Here is a 6,000-nt window from a genome sequence, read left to right as displayed (position 1 = left end):
TGTACATCTCTATGACTCTATTACTGCTCGTCCAGCCTGTGACACCCTCACCCCGCGAATGAATAATTTAAAAAAGCCTGTACTGCTGCCTGCGACATCGAGACTAGAAATCTTCCTTCAAGTGATCATTTTGCAGGAATGATCTCGGTTGGTATTCAACCACAGGAGACATCACACTTGTTCCATTCTTGCCGGGAGGGGGGCTTTCCAGCACAAATCCCTGGATGAGGATCTGAAACAGAAATCTTACAGAAATCTGATGCTGAAAACCCTGGCTGATTATCCGCCGCTCTCTAACCATGGCCCGTTGTAGCTTCCCAACCCGAATTCAACAGGAAAGGGAATGAATGTGGGACCACATGAGTTTTAACATAGCTCTCTCTCTCTCTCTCTCTCTCTGTCTCTCACACAGACACACACTCTGTCTCTGTCTCTATATCACTTTGTCTCTAATTGCCATTTGTCCCTTTCTTCTCCATCTTCTCTCCCTTTTGAACAGATTAACATCAAGATGTTTGAGGAAAGAACTTCAGGGCAAAATCATCATCCTTTGCTGTTGCCACAGTTACAGTGGATGCCCCTGTGTGCCTTCACATGAAGATGGAAAGACAAATGCAGTCCCAGTGTTCACCTTAACAACTGGATTTAATTAAACAGACTTAAAAGATTAAACTCATTCTGGGTACATATACTTTTCAAATGCTCAAGCCAATCACCACCAATGGGTTTGAGAAATCTCTTCCTAATGAGGAATAATAATTCTCATTTTCCTTGAGGATTCCTCTGGGATTCATATTCATTCCCAACCTGTGAAACACACACAAAATAATTATATTTTTATGTTGCTTTCTCCGACAAGTAGAAATAGCTGCAGGTTATTGACTTTAAACCTTTGAGGAAAGAAATCAACTGTATAGCGCTGTTTTAATTAACTCCCACCGGGATTCCAAACTTTTATATTCCCTTTGTTCTATTTTAAACACTGGTAGTGAAATTATTCTTTTTTTCATTTTTATTCTATCCCACTTTATCAGTTTAATTCCCTCTTCCATCAGGATCCATCCATTTGAAAGTTGTGACTCTCATTGTTGCTGGGGCAGAATTCTTCATTGTATTATAACCTTCCATTATAGTTAAGTCACCATAGTCCCAGAGGACCACTGTCTCATTAGAGAGATGATTCATGGTGCGTTTTACCGGAGGGTCACCATACCTGAGGTGAGGGGAAAGAATTATAAGGAGGGACCTCCATTGTAACCTCTACCAGTACAAGAATTGAACTCACACTGTTACATTGCAAACATTACATTACATTGCAAACCAACCACCCAGTCAATTGAGCTAAGTGACCCCCTGTCTTCCCGTTAGTGCTGTTGTATAAGGCACAGTGGTTTAGTCATTAGCACTGCTGCCTCACTGTACCAGGACCTGGGTATAATTCTAGCCTCGGGTGATAGTCTGTGTGGAGTTTGCACATTCTCCGTGTGTCTGTGTGGGTTTCCTCCGGGTGCTCTGGTTTCCTCCCACAGTCCAACGATGTGCAGGTTAGGTGAATTGGCCATGCTAAATTGCCCGTAGTGTTCAGAGATGTGTAGGTTAGATGCATTGGTTGGGGCAAGTGGAGCTTTGGTAACTGATATTTAAATGACTGTCTCTACAAGGCGATAGTCAGTTGTTGGTCTGTATGCTGCAGTGAATAGCCATGTAGCACAGACCCCTAGGAGATAAAATTTGCTCTTTCCTAGTGTTCATATAGTTATTCAGTCTTAAGCTAATGTTACATGCTACCTTACTAATCTACCTGTTGTTACTCGAGTACATGGCGCTTCTGCCAAAAGTGATTAGTGGTTAATTCTGCACCATTAAATATGAGCAAGGCCTATGGACTAATATTAGAAGATGGGTTGGTACAGCAGGTCTACCCAAAGATGGTCCTGGCAGAACCAGGTGGCAGCTATAGGCATCTCATACACTGAGTACCTGGTGAAAGCAGATTTACTTCAATTTTGAGGCTAGAACAAATTGCCCAAACTGTAGTGAATGTGTAATCCAGCTCTTGACATCTTGATAACTCAGTCTTATTTCTTTATCTGAAACGAAAACAGAAATTGCAGGAGAAACTCAGCAGGTCTGGTAGCATCTGTGGAGAGAGAGAAAAACAGAGTTAATATTTCGAGTCCAATGACACTTCTTCAGAATCGCTTTACTCTTCTGACATTGAGAATCCAGTGTTTTCCTGGTCAGCCTCCCACATTTCAACCAAGGCTCATCCTTTAAAAAGTACCTTTAAAAGTCATAACATTCAAGGCTATGGACCAAATGCTGGTAAATGGGATTAGGTTGAGGTTAAATTTATCCCATGTGTTGGTGCAGACTTGATGGGCTGAAGGGCCTCTTTTGCACTGTGTGATTCTGAGCTTATCCAATCCGCATTGCTCCACATATCCTAACTTTCACCTTGTCCCAAGTAGGTTAGCTCGGTGCTTGCTGATCTACATTTCCTCTTGGTGCAGCAATGCCTCGATTTGGAAATTCTCACCCTGGTTTTCAATTTGCTCCAAATATCGCCCCCTCCCTACAAGGAAACTCCACCAAACTGCACATAGGCATAATGGTGGAGCAATGTGGAAGCTACAGACTGGGTTGCTACAAGTCCTTTAATACACTATGCAAGAAAGGTGCCACTCTTGAAAGTAAACAGAGGACATGCATTAAAGACAGTAGTAAGGATCTTCAACTCTTTGAGATTTCTGATGCAATGTTGCTGACCAGAAATGTTCATTCTTGTTTCTTGCTCTCAACAACCGCTGCCTGTCCCATTGAGTATTTTCAGCATTTTCTGCTTTTAAAATCTACCACCTTGTGTTAAATAATGAGTTATTGGTGTACTAAGCAAAATTCAGCTGGAGCTCAAAGTTTCTACCCAAGGGATTGTTGATCTTTGCACAGCTGACTCAGTTGCCCTGTTGGTAGCTTGCTGGCCCTTTCAGTAATGCGATCTGTTGTGATTTCCTGTTGGCTATAATAAGAAACATTGCTTTTAGTCCCTATGCCTATACAGTGCCTTGTTTCCACGTCACACACACTGTTTTGGAAACATGGTGGCTCGAGACTATGTTTACAGTAAAAACACCAGCATAACTACGGCACTGTAGAGTGATGATCAAAGGTGAATTCCATCCAAATACTGTAGACAATATCTCAACCAGTTACAACTGAAATTTCTCATTTTCAGTTGCACACTTCTTTTTGCCTTTACTGTAGCACTTAAAGGCCTTGCTTCTTCTCCTGTAGCAACCAATAGCACTGTGAATACTATAAAGATATTGGATACTTCCAGACAGCAGCCAAAATAGTGAAAGCAAGGCTAGAAATGAAAACATTAAATGCTAGGAATCCTTAGCAGCATTCAGAGAAACTGAGCTCATATTTCAGGTTAGTGACCTTCTCTCAGAGCAGACTTGCAAACAGCACACTTCACACGCCCAGAACTTCCCAATTAAGTCGTTGGTGAAGGCAGTCACAGTGGGGCTGGAAAAAGCACAGCAGGCCAGGCAGCATCCGAGGAGCAGGAAAATCGACGTTTCAGGCAAAAGCCCTTCATCAGGAAGAGAGGCAGGAAGCCTCCAGGGTGGAGACATAAATGGGAGTGGGGGTGGGGGGCTCTTGCAACCTTCTCCTCAGCCCCACCCACCCCCCATCCCACCACCCCTACCCCGCCCATTTATTTCTCCACCTGGAGCCTTCCTACCTCTATTCCTGATGAAGGGCTTTTGCCCAAAACGTTGATTTTCCTGCTCCTTGAATGCTGCCTAATCTGTTGTGCTTTTCCAGCACCACTCTAAACTCTGGTTTCCAGTGTCTGCAGTCCTCACTTTTGCCAAATTGATTTTAACCTTACTGTGAATCCTCTTGCAAAGATGCCTACCTTGAAGAAGTTCTCCTCCTCTTTCCACAAAGTGCGTCTCTCTCCCACTGCAACCCCCAGGTCATCTCCTCTGCCCTGAAACTCTTCAACCATGTACTGAAACAGACTCGCTACCAACTCTTCTCCCCAGCTCCCCCCCTCCCCCCCACCCATTTATGTCTCCACCCTGGAGCCTTTCTGCCTCTATTCCTGATGAAGGGCTTTTGCCTGAAACGTCGATTTTCCTGCTCCTCGGATGCTGCCTGACCTGCTGTGCTTTTCAAGCACCACTCTGATCTAAACTCTGGTTTCCAGCATCTGCAGTCCTCACTTTTGGCAAGGTAGTCACAGTGTCATAGAGGTGTACAACATGGAAACAGACCCTTCGGACCAATTGGTCCATGTCGACCAGATATCCTAAATTAATTAGCCCGACTTGCCAATATTTAGCCCTTTTAAACCTTAGGAAAAATGAGAACCATATAGCAAGTTTTCATAGTCAAGGCAATAGTGATCCGAAGATCTGTTTGTTGAGGGGTAAATATTGACCAGGAAGAACCCAACCTGCTTTCTTCAGGAAAGTGCCATGGAAATTTTTTGGATCCATCTGAGAGCCTCAATTTAAAATGAAACAAAATGCTGGAGAAACTCAGCAGGTCTGGCAATGTTTGTGGAGACAGAAACAGTGTTAATATTTCGAGTTGACTATGACTCCTGTTCAGAACTGAAAGGGGCTGGAAAATGATGGTTGAAAGTGGGAAGGAAGAGCAAGTGGAGCAGATGGAAAAGGTGCCCAGATCAAAAGGCAAAGGGAGTGCTCATGATAGCACTGGACTGATACAGATGAAATAAAGAAATGTCATGTTGCAACTGTATAGGATATTGGTTAGGATACTTTTGGAATATTGCATACAATTCTGGTCTCCTTCATATCAGAAGGATGTTGTGAAACTTGAAAGAGTTCAGAAAAGATTTACAAGGATGTTGCCAGGGTTGGAGGATTTGAGCTATAGGGAGAGGTTGAGTATGCTGGGGCTGTTTTCCCTGGAGTGTTGGAGGCGGAGGGGTACTTTATAGAGGTTCATAAAATCAAGAGGCACATGGATAGGATAAGTAGACAAGATCTTTTGCCTGGGGTGGGGGGAGTCCAGAACTCAAGGGCATAGAGGGAAAGATATAAAATAAACCTAAAGGTCAACTTTTTCCATACAGAGTATGGTGCGTGTATAAAATGAGCTGTGGGAGGAAGTGGCAGAGGCTGATATAATTACAACATTTAAAAGGCATCTGGATGGGTATATGAACAGGAAGGGTTTTAGAGGCATATGGGTCAAGAGCTGGCAAATGGGACTAGATTAGGTTGGGATATCAGGTCAGCATTGACAAGTTGAACTGAAGGGTCTCTTTCCATGCTGTACGTCTCTCTGACTCTACGACTCTCAATGTAGGCATTAATGAGAAATGTTATTGGCAGAAAGTAGGTCAGCTCTACTGAGAGAGAACTCATGCAAACAGGACACTGGCAGGAGGGCAATAGTTGAAAAGGAAGACAGAGCTCAATATTGAGCGCTGAAGGCTGTAAAATGCCCAAGTGGAAAATGACATGCTGTTCCTCAGCTTGAAATTGGCCTTTGCTGCAGCAGGCTGGAAGTATTTGCAGGAGAATAACATAGTACATTGAAGTGGCAAGTGATTGGAAGCTCAGTGTGATTCTAGCCTACAGAATGGAGGTATTGTGGGAAGTGGTCACCCAGTCCGCATTTGGTCTTGTCAACAGAAAGGAAACTGCTGATCCTAGCCCTAACCTTTCCCTGAGGAATTCCTGCAGAGATAGAAATATACGGATTGTATTCTGTTCTAAAATAGGATCAGGGATAGGCCATTTGGCCCTTTTAGTCCTGCTCTGCCATTCAGTAAGATCATGGCTGATCATCCAACTCAAGAGCCTGTTCCTACTTTAACTCCCTTATCCTTTGATCCTTTTGGCCCCAAGTGCTAAACCCAACTCCTTTTTGAAATCATATAATGATTTTGCCTGGACTGCTTTCTGTGGTAGAGAATTTCTCAGGCTCACCACTCTCTCGTTGAAGAAA

General features: G+C 43.5%; 1 long non-coding RNA gene across 1 annotated transcript in view; it reads right to left on the bottom strand.

The window, feature by feature from the left end:
- Positions 1–645: 645 nt before the first annotated feature.
- Positions 646–6,000, bottom strand: part of LOC122539662 — a 28,221-nt gene continuing 22,866 nt past the window's right edge. Inside the window, exons 2-3 of the long non-coding RNA XR_006309141.1 lie at positions 1,981–2,140; positions 646–807 (exon numbers count right to left, since the gene is read on the bottom strand). This is a non-coding gene — a long non-coding RNA (uncharacterized LOC122539662). The remainder of the gene's footprint in view (positions 808–1,980; positions 2,141–6,000) is intronic.

This window comes from Chiloscyllium plagiosum, chromosome 33, assembly GCF_004010195.1.
Source record: "Chiloscyllium plagiosum isolate BGI_BamShark_2017 chromosome 33, ASM401019v2, whole genome shotgun sequence".
NCBI classification, from domain to species: domain Eukaryota; kingdom Metazoa; phylum Chordata; class Chondrichthyes; order Orectolobiformes; family Hemiscylliidae; genus Chiloscyllium; species Chiloscyllium plagiosum.
The sequence above is the reverse complement of the archived record's forward strand: the minus strand, read 5'-3'. Positions and strand labels throughout refer to the sequence as shown.